This window comes from Malaya genurostris, chromosome 3 (genome assembly GCF_030247185.1).
Source record: "Malaya genurostris strain Urasoe2022 chromosome 3, Malgen_1.1, whole genome shotgun sequence".
Classification (NCBI taxonomy): domain Eukaryota; kingdom Metazoa; phylum Arthropoda; class Insecta; order Diptera; family Culicidae; genus Malaya; species Malaya genurostris.
This window is the reverse complement of record NC_080572.1, coordinates 224055715-224073185: the sequence shown is the minus strand read 5'-3', so window position 1 is coordinate 224073185 and position 17471 is coordinate 224055715. Positions and strand designations below refer to the sequence as shown.

Sequence of the window (17471 nt, the reverse complement as noted above, 5' to 3'; positions counted from 1 at the left end):
GAAAGACAAAAACTTCTAACTATTTTTTTATTAATATTCAACAGAGGTCAGACGCAGAGATGGCAGATTTCGGACATAGTGCTGCAGACATGTTCGAAAAATATTCTCAAATTCTAGTGGAGGAGAATTCAAGATCATGCAACCAGAAATTCCGTCTTGGACTTTGAAACTATATCATTAATGCATGATATTAATGAAAGTTTGTAGTGCGATATTAGGTCATAAAAAATTCATTACATTTACTATTATTTATTACTATTGCAGAAGGAAGATTTAAAATATAGAACTTCCCCGAGTTTTAGAGATCGATTCTTGATAATAGATTGTATGAAATCTAATCGTCTTCAAACTCAAAACATTCAATTAGTTTCGTTCGTTTTTATGTCGAGTAGTTATAAAAGATTTGACAATATTTGACTGAGGAAAGTATTTTAAGCTATCGCAGTACAATTTCATCAGAAATTCTTAGTACTTATTCTCGAATCATACAGTTTTCGTCCGTTATTGAATCTCATTTTCTTTTCAGCATCTCATAATGATCTACATTGCAGGCGATGCCATGATGCCAAACCGCACCAGACTGCATGGATTCAGAGTCTTGTGTTCCGAGGATCGCTCCCGCTACCGGAGCTTCGCCGTACGAAACCAACACTCATAATCCGCCGACAGCTCGAGCTTACGGAAAACAAATCGATATTACAGTTGAACAAATAACCGGGAAATTTCCACTCTTCTTTCATTCGCTCAACATTCACAGCTGGTAATTTTAAACTAATTATTAAAACATGATTAATGATGTGTTTATTATCGGAACCAACAGTGAGGAACTTTTTGCCTGAACTCGCAATTCACAAACACACATGCGAGCATCCAGAACCAGAAGCGCGCTGGCTTTGGAAACGTTATTTTTTTTTTGTAGGCTGTCTGCAGTTCTTTAGCTTCTCCCCACAATTTCTACGCACTCAACCAATCAGCTGAACGCTCCACCGTCTCTGATTACCTGCCCGGAAAGATGGAATCGACATAACACGCAAAAAACAAGGTTCTGAAATATTATCTCACCAAATTGCTTCATGGTCAGCGTATGTTTCACCACAGAACGAATCCGGGATGAAAAATATAAAAGCATGGAGAGAAGATAAAAAAGAAAACAAAACTGGGATAATAGCGCAATAACAATGTAAAAACGCACCGAAATCGCCAACGGATATGCGGATGTGCGGTTATGCAATGCATTTTGTTTTTACCCCTCCTGGGGCCACAGACTTACCAACTTACCGAGTAAAAAGTTGGTTAAAACATTTGAAATTTTTGGTATAAAGCAATGGCAGCAACTAACTGCAATCAGCCTTGTTTCACCGTCGAAGAAAACTGTTCAAAATATTATGTTATTAAAATATGAAAAGCAAAAACTCGATTTGACATTACATTTAAAAGTTTGCGTTCCAAGCTTAAATAACAGACCTTTAAAGTAGCGATTCTTGATGGCATGAGCTAAAATTACTACTCGGAGGCAGTGGAAAACATTGAGAGGCTACAATTGAATTGGAAGAGCCTTCATATATGCAACGATTTGTCGAATCTGAACGACCATCGAGTAACATATGTCGAATCATTTGTTAAAATGTCACTCCAACTCAACGAGTTTTTTTTTCTTCCAAACCAACCCGTCTTCCGAAGATCCACCAATTTGTACGTCTTTAGTCAAACCGAAAAACAAACTTAACCTCTCATAATCGCATGTTAATCGTTCTTAATTTCTCCCCTAGATCCCTACCGAACTCGAAACGGCTTTCCCCACTTGACAGCAGTGGCAGCGCTAGAAGAGAGTTTTAGAAAAACATTAGCGCGTGTGACCCACAAAAAAGTGCGGGATTTTGTTTGCTGTGAACACATGTGCGGCAAAATTTACATGTTTAGAACACGCTGGTCTAGGCTGGTCGCTGGTTTGTGGAGTTATTGTAGTTCTCCTAGAGTGGTGAGAGTCGGGTTGGAAGCCGGGCATTGGGAATTGCATCACTCACATCGAAGAAATGGATTGCCGGAGTTTTTTAGAACAGAATGTCGACAAGTGACGATTGTTTATTATTTTTCTATCAAATCTAGGTGGAGTCGAATTACATATGCTGACTTTGCGCTAGGAACTAGTGCGTGTGAATCGAAGAAACATTATGCTGGAGATATGTTTAGACCTAAGTATTGGGCTTGATTTCAATGCTCGGTGAAGCACTGGGTTTAGATGTGATTTTGGAGCACAATTGAATAGATTGTGATGACGAATTACGTCTCCGGGACAAATGTTTTATATTCGGATTTTGCATTCAAAGTGCTTTTTCCGGTTCTTGCAATAGAAATGTTTTCTAACGAAATTTTTATTTTTCTTGTTCTTTCATTAGATGATTTTTCGAACATACTTTAAAGTCATCAGCAAATGATAGTTTGATAGCAACATTTCACTGATAGTTTGAGATTATTGGGTAGAATAAATATAAAAATGGTCCTAAAAGACTATCTTGAGGTACTCTTGTGTAAACTGAGCGGTTGTGTAGTTATCTAGTTTTACGAGCAGTAAGTAATGAATTTTAGCTAACTTTGTCGATTTTGACGATTATTATTTGAATGCTAATTTCATCAGAAACTGTGGAGAAATATGAATACTTAGCGTCATCTTGAAGACGTAATTAATACTACTGATTCACAGTGCAACGCAATGAATCGCAAATGTACTAACCTGACAAACGATAGGAAATAAAATAGATCGCTTATTGGGTATAAAATGTGGGTTCCAGCTTGCAATGAAAGGTCGTATGAGTGAACCTGAGAATAGTACTGATTTCATGTACGATTTTCAGTTCAATCGTATTGTCTTTCTTGATGTATTTCATCGCATCTTAGAAGCAGTTCAAGTGCCGAACATCCACCATCTTTTTCCCTTAGGGAAATAATGCGTGAAATCTTATTATTTTGTGGTTCTGTTTAATAAAGTTGCCTTTCGGTATTGTGTTTCAGATTCAATAGTCCAATCGACAGGGAAACGATACTAACGATATTAGGGTTAACTTCTGGGTTATATTTCATCACATCCATAGAAGTTCAATTGGCAGAACAACTCCCTTGAATCGTAAAGCGCTTCAGGTTCGATTCCTTTTTCAGTGGTAAATATTTTTCGCATGTTTTTCACTTAGGTTGGGTATCGATGGAAACCAAAAGTTCATATCGAAGAAAATTACTCATTCGTGGGCTGTTCAAGACTTACGGTGAAATCTTGGCTTTCGTCAAATCGGACGAAACAAGGAAACTTAAACGGATGTGGTTGTGGCGTGCGTCGCAATGATCGGTGCTAACATTTTATTAAACGTTCTCTTTAAATTGTTCTCTTTAGAATAATCTGTTGGGTCCTGAATGCGACAGTGAACTAATATATTTGCTAAAGCCGCTAAACTGACGAAAAGCTGAAACTCTGCATAAGCCACAACTTTATTATCATTTTTGTCTACTGAACAGTCTAAAATGAACTGCTAAGTTGCATTGGCCATTCGATGTGTAGTGTTATGCTCGAAAAAGTCAAAAATGAAATTTAAAAAGGGAAAGCCTTGCACACCAAAAAAATTTTAATTTCAAAGGTTACTTAATCCCTTAAACGATGTAATTTATAAAGACCTAATTTGTCTAATGACGGGAAATTGCATTTATAATGACTTAATGTTGGATTGGCATGAATTTAGCTGGTTTCGACTGTAAGGCGCTTACGGCTAGTGGGTGAGACTGTATGCATTTAAATGCTCTTTTTACCAGATCTGTGTTTCTGTGGCTCAGTCGATCAACGGACGTATTTTATGATCCGATGATTCCCGGTTCAAGTCACAGCGGTCGCTATCATTACTTTTTTTTATTTCATCGAATTCCATGTCATGTTTTTTTATATTGTTTATTTATACTCGGCTTTAACATAATTTTGGTCGTTCGCCGGGTTCCATGTCATGGTATTTTAGACGCAATATTGAATGTTCTTGCACGTAAATTTGCGATGTTCCATTTATGTGCATCTAATAAGATGTAAAATCATAGGATTTTTTCGAAGTGGGTGGTATTACATTCATGCGATAGAACTCGATAATTCTATTTCAACGTACGGTGCAACTTGATGCTTATCGCACAAAATAGCGTTTGTTTGAAGTTAATATGAATCTTGTGAAATTCGGACTGGTGGTTTTTTCTAAATTCATTCGATATTTGAGCTTCAGTATTGCGATCGAATGTTTATTTGATCACGCATCAGGACCAGTGTTGCCAGGTTGCCAGATTTATCTGGAAAATGCCTGATTTTTTTCGCTTTAGCTTTTCACTCTAACTAACCAGATCTTTCGCCAGATTTTACAAATTTTATCTGATTTTTCAAATTTTTTCAGATTTTATCAGATCTAACCAGATCTTTACGGTTTTGTGGCCTCTATACGATAGGTGGTGAGACCTTTATTTTTTGCTCACTGAAAATGAAGCCTGTTCAAAAATTGCTTGTATATAGTTAGACCTAGACAAGTCCTGATAAATTTTTGAGTCAGAGACTAATCACAAAATCCAAGGAATTTTTTAGTGTTAGATTATGTCTTTAAATTTCTCAGCTGATCTCATTGTTCTTTACAAGTGAGCCTGTACAAATGAATGCGACTTCTTTGTTAGAAAAAATGCAATGTTTTTACTTTATCAAATGAAAAAAGAGAATATATTTTATGCATAGTCCTGCTCGCTTGCTTGCTAGTATGAGATCTATGTTCAGTCCACAACACAAATCGTGCTTGTTTCTTTTGTTTCCTTACTATTTCGTTTTCGGGTTTGAGGGAAGAAAGCACACGTTACAAAAAACTACCTAGTTTTAAAGACTCAAGAGCAGATTATTCTCAGTCAATTGTTGATTTTGCTTTAACTTAAGGATGGAAGCGATTAACCTAATTTTAACTTTCAGCATTAGAATTCCGCTGTTGGGTGGTTTCGCTCTCTGTTTACTGACAACAAGCGAATGAAGAGTGACATATTAAAAAAACTCAAAAGTAGGAAAAAAACTCAATAGTTGTGTACTTTTTTCTCCTTGTGTGTATTGTGTAGTATCGATATACAACCGAACAATTTACAATTAGTTGCACCTGTTGTTGCTCTTATGTAATATTTTTCTAGATTTGCTGGAGTGAATTAACTTTCACTTCTTAAATACGATAAATAAATGTTCAAATGTTTAAATACGATAAATAAATGTTCACGTTCCAGAGCTCTTTTAAAAGCTGAATACTTTTCCAGAAAAATCCTGCAGATCACATTTCCGTAGGTGAACGAATGACGTTTGCATTGATATTCGGAAAACAAAAATACTTCGCCGTAGTTCATTTGTTTAGAATGAGACAGTAAAAAACGATGGCTGGACTGTTCAAATAAAATGGCGAATATGGCAAATGACAAGTTCATGTTTTTCAATGCGAGATTTATTCGCTTTTTGATCGTGGAGAAGAAATATGATATTCTGCAAAGTGAACGTAAGAAGAAAAATCTCATCCATTATGTTGACAACAACAAAATCAGCCGAAATATTAGCAAATATGTTGTGCGAATCATGATGTTGTAGTTGAAGAAACTGGCAGCATTTCTTTCAATGTCATAAATACGCTTTTCATAGAAGAAAGATTTTTGAGTGCATGATTTAAGAGTATGATTTCGTGACTGTAAAAGTCTTCTCTTTAAGACACCTGAAGTTAATTCGTTGCATGAAAATTTCCTTTGAGTTATCTGTCTCGAGAGCTTCTGGATCACAAGTTCGATAATTTTTTTCTATTAAAATTAGTATTAGTGAAATTAACAGGAACCAGTTATTATCAAAAACAAAGATTTCAAAAGATCTTCTCAAGGTATGCATATCTTCTAAATACATCTGACGTCTGACGTAAAGCAGAAGGTGAAGATAGACTACGGGTTCAAGTCCCGTCTCTGCGGTAACAATTTGGTGGTCTTCATTACATAGTTGCATTCGCATGTCAATCTTGCAATCTGTTTTTCTCGTTAGAGCTCAAGATAACTCTATGTTATGTCTGAACAAGACTGAAAATAAATGATTTCAATACAAGTTCTATGTAATTATTTGTCGTGAATATGCCCCTAGAAGGTAAATTATTTCCAGCTCTGTAGAAAGTATGATTGTCAGGAAAATAAACATTTACGGGAAACAAAAAAACAGTGATCTAATCGTGTGTTTCCCTAACCATAATTAAAGTTTCATCGTTAGAAATCCTATTAGTGTCACCATTTAGCGGGTTGCTTTACGATAACGAAATTCGCAACCGATCGTTCAATGTTTAATTGTTCAGCAGAAACTTTTGCATCGGGAGCTAAAAGCTCACTTTGCTCGTGTGAATCATCTTTCAACCGTTCGGTTCATGACCGAATACTAAATGTATATTGATAACATATATCGGTTGATAAAACCGCCATCTTTTTGGTTTTAAGATACTGAAAATGGCTCAACTTTCTGTCCGTCAAAAACCCCGGTTTCAAATGACTTAAAATTTGGCGGCATCGTTTTTGTGAAATGTCGAAAATCATCGGAGTGACGACCTGAGGAAAATAGATTTGGTCGAAAATTGTTTGTTTGAATTGCTTGATAGTTTCAGAAAGGAATGAAAAGATCAGAGTAGATGACTGTCAGATTTGAATAAAGTTATTTCTGGCCTATTTTAGGCATTCTGTCAAAATGTTTTTACACAAGGGCTTTCCACTAAGAGTAATTTATTGATTCGCAGGGGTTCACAATAGCGACTGAACAACTACGGAAACAAACAAACAAGAATAAATATTATCTAGGACATGTTATCGAGAAGTTTCGATCGTTGAGGAAGAGTAAAAATTTTTACTGTCCTAAAAGACTTCTTTGATGAGCTCTTCCTTATTCTACATATTAAAACAAAAACTGATTCACTGGATAAGAATAACAAAATAAAGGGTGATTTTTTTTGCTGGTGTCATTTTGGCAACACTGTTTTTGAATCGTGAATCGTGTCTTGTATCATTGTCAAGCGTGAATCGTGTTTTGTGCCATTGTCAAACTTGTTCAGTTTGGTCTATAATTTAATCATAAATCGTAGTTTGGGCTATCATTTAATTATGAATGGGCACTGGAAAAGTTGGAGAAAAATCCACTTTTTGATCGAAAAATTGTGTTCAGCGACAAAGCTCATTTCTGGTTGAATGGATACGTCAACAATCAAAATTACTACATACATTTGCATGAGATCATCTTCGAACAATAAATTATATTGATCGTTCTATCGATTCTAATAAAGATTTCATAAATTTCCTCATTTTTTTGTGTTTTTTTTAAGTCAAGTCCTATACCTCTTAAAAAATCATGCTATAGTATCTTATTTCATACTCCCTCGAGATTTTTTTTTGCTAGTGGTAGGAGCAGGTATATTTCCAAGTTTTTTTTATTACGTCGCAGTACGTTTTCAGGCTAGAAAAATTAAAATGTCATTTCCTCAATTCTACTATGCTAAAATTCATTCCGTTTTTTTGCCATAGAAAACGAGAAACTTTCGTCAAGGAATCAAAGTGCAATGACCTCGACACGAAATAACAAAATTATGATCACTTTTTAAATTCTCTCAGCCTTAAAAGTCTCTTTATTCTACGTCGAAGTAGGAAATGAATGATCCTAGTTCAAATTTTCGATTCGATTCGGGGACCAAAAATTTACCTGCTGACAGACTACTGCGCCACCAAGGGAATTCTTTCGTTAGTTAGGAATCGTACGAGCAAACAAACAAAGCATCACACGAAAAGGCCATGTAATAGTATTTTGATCCCTCCGTGAAAGAAGTACACCGTATTTTCTCTGTCACGTGCAGGTAGCTCGTTTATTGACTGAAACTTTCACGTTGGGTTCTCGTTGACATGGGCAGAACGAAACTGAACGTGTCGTAAGCTATATTTTCAAATTGTAATTTTATTATTTGAAAAAATACAAATCCCGGGGGTTTATTCATGTTGTAGGTGTTCAACAACTGTTAGCTACATGGGAATGACACGTTTTCGGTTTTATCCCGCCTAAATCTTGCCACGAGTGCCTGCAAATCCTGTTTATAGAACCGAGATTTTTCAAAAACAACAACAACAATAATTTACTTCATTCACTTCCCCATCGGTTCAATAGAGCTGACGCTACTGGGAAAATATCTACCGTGTAGAATTCTCTTTAAACATTGCATCCTGTAATAATCGTTCGTCCTATTTCGATTTCAATCCAAATCTCGCGAGATGCTTGATTCACACACAAAGCAAGCGTTGTCGTTGAGGGCACCCTTCCGATTAATAATGAATTCTCGTCCCTTTTACTGGAAAACCCAGTAGCAGCCCTACGATGTACACTGTTGTAATGTAATTCGTCCCGATGCCGGTCATTGCTTTGCTCGGTAGGGTGAACCAGACTCACCCTCATTTCATAACTTTAACTGCAAAGGATATTGGCTATGCAGTGCACTGCTGTTGCTGCTGCTGCTGTTATTGGGAGAGTCCTTCGGGTTAGACATCGTAGTGCATGCAGTTGGACGCTTCTAAAACTGAATTTATAAACGCGCTTTTGACGAGGGGATATCACGATATGCATTTTATAGTTAGCTTCTAACATTTAGATATAATCGAATGGATTCGTAAAGGAAAAGTTTTACTTCCTTGTTGGTTAGTTTGGCGAACGGCTAGTGGGTACAGTGACGGTCGATAGTTTTGTTCTAGAAGTGCTAGTTTGGTGAATTTTCGCATAACCAAATTCGTAGGTAATGAAGCAAAAAAGCCAGCTTCTTTAGGAATCGAAAGGAATCACAGAATATACATACAGAAACTTACGATTCTTTGAATTTTCAGGCAAAAATCATCTCATCTTTGACAGAAAAAAAACTATTTCCTTAAAAAATTGATAAAACTGTACGTTTAGTCAGGTCCTATGCTTGTTTTAATATTGTTCCTATCGATGACTAATGGCATGAACAAAACGCTTTGTCATTCCGTACTATCGATTTGATACTGATGAATCAGAGTGGATTTTCCATTCTGCTAGTGATTGTCATTGAGCATAGTATATTGCTAGTGGACCTTCTTTGCCGGCAATAGCACTACATCTCTCCATCCAACCGCAATGCGATGTCGGCGTCAGATTTTCACCGGATAATTTCACCCTCCGATTCATCTCACTTCAACCCAAATAATCGATTTCCAAATAGAGAACGTGTGAGATTGACGATGTTACCCGTCAAATCATGAACATTTTAGCGTGATGTATGTCTAGGGGAGTGATTCATTAGGAGCGATTCAAGGTCAAAGCTGATAGCCTACTTCAACGCGAAGTTCGATTTTCATGTAATGAGCGCGTTTCAACATAATTCTTTTCGCCAGAGGACGAGCGGTTTATTGAATAGACCCTACTGATGGAAAATGTGTGTGAATTTTAGCAGAATTTGTGCATATTTGGAACATAAAATAGATTCTTCTAATGATTTTTCGGATTTTTTCCAGTGTAATACCATGCAATATTTCTGCAAAATACGTTTAACATATTATTTGATTCATTCCTTGTTTAATCGATAATCCGTTCAATCAAACTTTTAAAATGTTACACGCAATAAATTCGAAAATGTTTTACTTCATTAGGTCTTGGCAATACATTCCATTATGTGGAATTTGACCTTTCTGTTTCAATACACTTCTTAGCCAATTCTTAGCGTACAGAATCATTGCACGGCTAGTACTACGATCATATTGACACTGAGAATCCTTCCTAAGGTCTGTAGAGCCACGATAAGAAATACTATCTCAACAATCGTGCACAGTCACATGTGCGGTGCTCTCTGCAACAGGGTTGCATTTGAAATGTAATCTATTCACATAATCAGGATGGTTCAATTGTAAGTGTAGTTTCACGAATCGAAAAAGTTTTTGTCTTTGAGGTATACTTTTTTCGCAAGTTCTCATTCCTACTTTTTCACTTCACAATTGAAAACATGTGATCCAATAGAAGTGCTGACTTGAATTGTGTGTAGTAGCGTGTTTTTCAATATATTAACTCCGATTTCCTAATCATGTTCGTGAAATTCATCTGTTTTGAATTTCTTCAAAAATATTCTTCGCCGATTGTGGATAGTGATTTAAAATTAATATTAAAACCGAAATGTTTTTAATTTATTTTTAAATTAATAACATTCCCCAGAATAAGTTCCAGTGATAATATCACGCAAAAAAGGTTTGTTTTATTCATACGAGTAGCGATAAAATTAATAGAATAGTTTACGAATTCGGGTTGTCTCAGAATATTCAGGGGAGTGTACTTGAGCCAATTTGTAATTAGAATCTAGCTTGTATGCCTCCAGGTTTGTTGATCATAGATTTTAGGCAGTGAACCATATCGCGAATGAATTTAATTTTCAGCTAAATTTACTAATTTTCTATCCATAAGTTGAATTTCACTGAGACTCCAAATTAAAAATCGAAAAACTTGGATTTGGAAAATATATGATTATGAATATTGCAAAACAAAAAGATTTGAAAACAACATCGGAAAATGTTACTTCTATTAATAATAAAATCTAACAAATTATATAAAAGTCGTTTTATCAAAAGATTGGAAAATTGAACTTTTTGCCAAATAGGTAAGCAAATCGTAGTATAACTTTCGAAGGAAAAGTAGCTTCATTTGCATGGTAAATTAGTTTGTTTGTTTGTGTTTCCATAAAATCCAAATAATTTTTATCAGTAGCCTATGGACTGAAAAATAATGAAATGCTATGAAATAGCCGTAATGAATATTTGCGAATAAAATAGCACAGAGACAGAGCCAGACCTCGCTACATTCTATCATCCGCTTAAATTGTTTTGTCATTCGAAATTTAGCAGTTTTCACAATCTTGTTGTAACTGGCATTGTATACTGAACATTTATAAACGAAACTAAATGTTAAGGAAACAGTCGGAGCGCCCCTCCGAAAATAGACATATTTTTTGAATTGGATATTTATTTGAAACGGCTGTGGATGTAAGATACACAGAACAGGTTTATTAATTTACAAATTGTAACGCCTAAAAAATCTAAGAATATTTGTATTATTTGCTTCCTTTTTTTCCGTTGGGAAAATTTTTCAGTGAAGGCTGAGGGGCGGTTGGTTCATTGATCGCATCATTTCTTGCGGTTGATATCGGAAGATCCTTTCTTAGCATATTAAATTGTAGAAGATATTATTCTGAGTGTATTGGTTTCAGCTGTTCTATTTTAAGTTGTAGAAAAAAAACGGTGCTAAAGTATTAAGGTGAATTTCGTTTGCGAATAATTCACAAACGGTCTTTGAACAAGATTTATCATAATGAGCTATTGGCTTACAGAAGTGACAATTAATCAGATGGTTTTCACTTGTTACCAAAGATTCACAATGATATGGTTCACCTGGACCTAGTACGGCGTATGAAGGGACTGATTTTATAATCGTATACGAAATACACGTCCACCTCTTTTTTTTGACATATTTTTTCTTTCTTTTTGTCTGACAGATCTGAAATCTTCGTCAAACATAGGCTCAAGATGTGAGCCGTGAAGATTTATAGGCTTATAAATTTACTAATTGTTGGTACATAAACTCAATAACATTATTTTACTAGCACTGGTAGCCACGCTTTTATCTTTAAGAAACTCAATCAGTGAAGGTTGAGGGTTGATTGGTTCACTAATATCAACATCTTCAATTTCTTGGAGGTTGTGGGATATTTTATCATCTTTTAGCGCAAAGCAAAGCCTTGGTATTACATTTCTTTTTGTAGAATTTGAACTTTTATTTCGGCAGACTCTGCAGCCAATTAAAAAGTATGGGTGGTGTTACTCTCCCACTAACCCTAAGTATTCTTCCACGTCGAGGCTCGAACATACGGCAACAGTCTTGTGAGACCGGTTCCCTAGGTGTTGAACCATCAACTCTGGGCGATCAGTTAGAGTGTTTGGAATTTTGTATTCGATGTTAGCTGTAGTAGACAATATTTTTCGTACTTTCGTTGTAGTTGTTGATATCGTAGTTTGAATTTGAGTTTATATTCTATGTCCTATCTCAGTCCTATATCCTATGATCTATGCCCTATGTTCTTTTTTTGTTCATACTTTTCTTCCAATTCCAATCGTCATATTTAGGGTACTCAGACGGCTAACATTTTGATCCACCATATTCACCTTTGTTACATCCAAAGTTACCTTTTTACTTTTTTATAAACTTCTGTTTGACATTTGCTTAATATTCTTCAATCTGGTAAAATAAAAAGCAATTGATATCATTTTCGAAATATTCCGCTCCGTTGTCTTGATACTGCTGTAGAACTTCTGCGTTGTAGTGAAAGCTTGCAACGTCAGATTAAAACTTGACTTGTCCGTTATGAAATCTATTGTATAGAAGAATATGATTTTTCGTGGACTTCGACTTGCATATTTGGATCTTCGGCTTGTAGATGGATTTGTTTGTCCACAGCAGTTAATGCCTTGCCAGATCATAAGCTTTATTACGAATATCCAAAGCGGATGACTAAAATTAGTTTTCGATTTCAGCATAATTGTCTTAAAATAGAATTGATCTCGACAAAATTTTCAACACTGAAAGAAAAAACGTATCGAAACACATTGCTGTCAATACTTCTACCTAGCAATGTTTGAACAAGGCATACGAAGGCAGAATTGATATTTAACGTTTAGGTTTTCGTATGTTGCCAACGATTCACAGTGAAACATTTCCACCATTCTAAATATCAGCAAAAGAATTTTTTCACATATTTCCTGTTGACAAAATGTCTACGTTACGGTAGATAATTTAAACGCTGGGTCAAAATTCGTAGAATGACCAAAAAAATTAATATTATGTTTTGATCATTTGGTTTCAGAAAGTTATTGTAGAAGCGCGCATTTGTCATGGAAATTTTGAAGGCACGTTGACAAATTTGCATTGAAATATTACATGCGGGTTTCAAATGCACATTTCGTAACACCCGCTTCGTATAAAAACACCATGTCGGGAGTCCTACTTTCGTCTTAGGCTTTAAATTAATTGCCGGCCCACAAACTTTTCAACGAATTCAGATTATACGATGTTTTATTGTATTATAATATATTTTTTGGGAATTTGCAAAAAATCCAGAACATTGAACAAAAATCAATTGTGTTCAAAAATTGTATAGTAAAAATACGAAACAAAATTTTCCTGTAATATTTTTTTGCTATAACTTCCAGGAACAAATTTTTTCAAGGTTTCTTTCAGAAAGCTATTTTAAAGGTCAAATGTAACCAAAAAATATTTTTTTGAGTGATCTTACGATTTCTGACCACGCTTTTCCAAACATCGGAAGTTCTTCAAACTCAGGCGTGAATGCTAAGAGACGTTTTAATAATTTCCAGATTAAAGGTACATAAATTTAATAAATTTTTTGTTTTCCTACCATCAGAAGTGTCATTGTAAGGATATTTTTTCATCAGCTGGAGTATATGTTTGGAATACTTTTGCCGATGTTAGCTGTAGAAAACGATATTTTTTGAGAATTGGTTGTTGTTAATGATGACTTCGTTTTGTTTACAAAAACTGAAAAACTGATGTTGAAACATTTATTTTTCAGCAGTTTCTTCACGAAACTTATCGTAGTGAGCAATGTGATTACAAGATTGATATTTAGTTAGTTGGCTTTCTCGCGATCCTAACGAATTTGTCGGAATGGGGTTCGCTTTGACTTAGTCCGAAGTATGAAGGAATATCAGAGAAATAATTTCACCATTCCGTTTTTTTTTCGACTGGAAGAATCTTTCCGAACTGCGAACTGTATTCCGGAGTGGAAAACTTTTAATCATTCAGAAGTATTTCGATTTTTGTTCTACATCTGAAACTATCAAAAACAAAACCAGTGTACAGAGTTTTCGTTGAGTTGTGGAACGGCCTAAAATAGTGGAATAAGAGTGAACATATTACTTTCGATAGATATTTTGAAAAAAAAACTTTCATTTTCAATTATTCAGTTCCTTCCGTCAGCTTTGACAGATACGAATTTCGACTATTTAATTCTCTTATTTTCTGAAAACGGATCAAACAAATCAAGAATTTCAGAATGAATTTTCTGTAGAAAGTTTTTTGCTTCCACTCACTCCATACAGCAAAGTATGAGTTTTGGTATGATTGGATTGATATCAATTCAAACAGACCCAAACGAACTCTTCTGAAAATTGAATCGTGTTGGACATTCCAAGAACTATTCTAAAATCGATAAATTCATTTTCCTTTATATACTTTTGGTTTTCAGCAGGAACATTCGTTTCTCACAACAATAAACTTGTTCTCCATTTGGACCCTGTTCGATTCTACAAAAGTAGAATTTTTGAGCTCTATAAACGTTGAAGCTTGAGCTTGTCTTTTCCGTCATTTCAGTATTTGTGGCATTTCAATTTATATATTCAGAGTTTAGCGTCGAACCAACCTCCGGCTAAAAGTATTTTAAATAGAGGAAACTAACTAACTATATATTCAGAATAGTTTCTATGGTGGTCAATCATGAAACCCTTAAAATTCATCAAAATATGTCCATCGTATAAATCGAGGCAATAAACGCTCGCAACATGATCATGATGTTTGAAAGAAAAGTTCAAAGTCGATCTTTATTGCGAGAGTTTTGATATGAATGGTTCCTGAAATGCTTCCAAGTCGAAGTTTCGCAGCCTTCAATTATGAACTTTATAGGATAAACTATCCTACTTTTTCGCACGTTAGGAAATCTAACGAAAAATACAACTCTTTGTATTGTATTTGGTCTTTCGTCGAGAACACAACTCTTAAATTCACTTCGCTCTACTCGGAATTGAGCACTGAATGGCTCCAGTTATTTATTCATCGGAATTTTGATTCCCCCCGAAATCCAAACGCTAAACGTCCAGGTAGAACCAGTGCCACAATATTCCAGCACGAATCTTCCGAAATAAATCTCTTGTCCCGATCAGGCAGGCAAATGAAAGTTACGAGATTTACGGTGCAGTGGAAGCAACACCAGTAGAAGCAATCGACGAGGCTCTCGATGCTGAGTTGCATCCTGCACAGACCGAAAGGGAAAACTAATACAATCTCTACCTACATAACTAGAATCTCAACAGCAGCCTGTCATCGCAGGGTTCGATACTGGTTGCTGGTGTGAGTGTATGTGTGTGAGTTTGTAGCAGTCCCATTAAATTTAATGCTCTGCCTGAGAAGACGTATCGTAACAGCCGAACGAGCTAGCGAGGAACACAATGCAGTTGTACAGGCGAAAAAAAAAACGCGGTGTGAAGGGATACAATCCAACCATCAGGATCAAAAACATATAGGTATCTCCGCGTGTATAGTTTGTTGGGCAATAAACCGAAGGGTGCAAGGGGAAAAACGAATAAATTCATAAGAGGCGACGGGCACCGGGGAGAGAAATAGAAATGGCGCTCAATTGAGGTGAAACTAGATTCGTGATGTTTTGTGGGCTTGGGAGGTTTTCCGATTTCGTTTTCAGGAGATTTTTATCGATCACACAAAACGATTAAGAACGCAGCTGAAATCTCATTAAAAATATTTAATCCATCTTTTTATTGTCGGGGTTTTCTCGATTTACGCCGCTGGAAAGCGTATTTGATTATTTGAACGTGGTAATTTATAGACGTAATTCAAGACGGGTTGAAGTCGGAAAAAAAGGCTGGCTGTGAGATACGGAGTGGAGCGTTGATTTAGCCTTGATTGGAAGAACGTGCGAATCAAATGTCTCTTTGGTCGATTGAAGGTACGATTTCGCGCTCGATTTTCTTTCGATTGCCGGCTCAGCCGTGTACTTTCTCACAAACTTGGGCTGCAGGCACTTGGCGAAATGAAGCCAAACGCGGACCAAAGTTAGATTTCGTTCGGATGAAAATCGTGAGAGTATCATTGTGCCTCTTGGTCGGATCGATAAAACGCAATTTTCACTGTGTATGTTTTTTTTCCAGTTTCACCAGGTTGGGTTTTTTTTCAAAGCCTTCAAGTGCCGAAACGGACTGTCAGCTTTTGGGAGCGAAATTTCGGCTTTCTTATCGGTGACAGCTGCCGAGAGATTCTCTTTTCATCGATTATCCAGCATTAGTTTTACAATTTTTCATTCCTTGCATTTACTTACCGGTTCGAAATATCAAGTATCTCTACGAGAAATAATCCTTGTGCTAAAAATATCCTTCTACTGAAGTCGAGTTGTTTAACTCATCCAGTTACGATCACTATTATTTGTTCGGGTTTTGTTCACCAACGACCACTACTGGAGAAAATCACTTGTAGCACTTATTGTATTATCACTGTGGTTGTATTTTTCCTTATATCAATCCTTGTGACAAGGAAAAAAAGTTGAGCAAGCTATTTTTTTCACTACTTCTCTCTTTATCAGAATGGATTCATTTTCCGTTGCCACTCCTAGCTGCGGAATCGATGCACTTTTGCGCGGTGAAAACAGTCGAAGATTTTCCAAAACAAGCGTCGCTTGTTTCTAAACTGTGAACCGATGCTAACTAGTGTGTTAAACAAAAAGGAGCAGCAAATAGGCACCCCTTGTATTAATCGTCCTCTGCTAAGGAACCATACAGGGTACACAGGCAGTCAGGCACACGGGCAGTGTCTCTCACACAAAAATGGTGGAAAGCGGATTCGAATGCGAGAACCGACGAAACGTATCCTCTACTACAGTAAACAACGTTCAAACATAAACTAAAATGCTCGCGATGATGCCGCCCGTCGTCAATGCTGGACTGCCTGGCCGTTCTTCCCATGGGCATGGAACTCACTCTCCCGTAAGATTTTTCTGGTTCTCTGCGGGTATGCTGCTATGCTGTGGTGAGTTGCTTGTTTTAAAACCGGCCGGTTTTTATGCTCGGATCGCATGGAAAAGAGTGATGAGAGTGAAGCCTTTTCCAGTCAGGGTTGTAGTAAGGTTCTTATACGAAAAGTTCGAAATCAGTTCCATTCCATTCTCCTTTTTTTATATATGATAAAAGTTGTAAAACAACTGTTACTTATCGAATATATTTGTTTGAGGTACAATTTTTTAAGTTATAAGGTGTGTCTAAAGATTCTAATGGGAAACCAAACCAATCGTCAAACGTTGAACCAAACGTGTAAAGCAAATAAACATTATTAGTTGCTAAAAAAATAAAGAAAAAAATAAAATAAAAATAAACCGTATTGTTATCAAAGCTTTAAAATTAGCCAAAGAACTTGATTAAGGGAAATGTGAAAGATTTTGGATAAAATGAATCAAATTCATTACATGCAATTTTTAATCTATTGTTTTGATAATCAAATAACCTGGATCGAGGAGCGTGTGTACTGAGCCAAAGACGTGTTTCAAATTATTCCCATGGCGGCGAGCTTTAACTAAGATGAATTTGCCGTAATTGAATAATTTACC

At 36.0% G+C, this 17471-nt stretch overlaps 1 protein-coding gene across 1 annotated transcript in view; it reads right to left on the bottom strand.

The window, feature by feature from the left end:
* The window catches only part of LOC131434957 (neurotactin), a 111360-nt gene extending 94587 nt beyond the window's left edge, over positions 1 to 16773 (bottom strand). Inside the window, exon 1 of the mRNA XM_058602332.1 lies at positions 16194 to 16773. The gene's annotated coding sequence lies outside the window, so the exon portion shown is untranslated. The remainder of the gene's footprint in view (positions 1 to 16193) is intronic.
* Between the last annotated feature and the right edge of the window lie 698 nt (positions 16774 to 17471).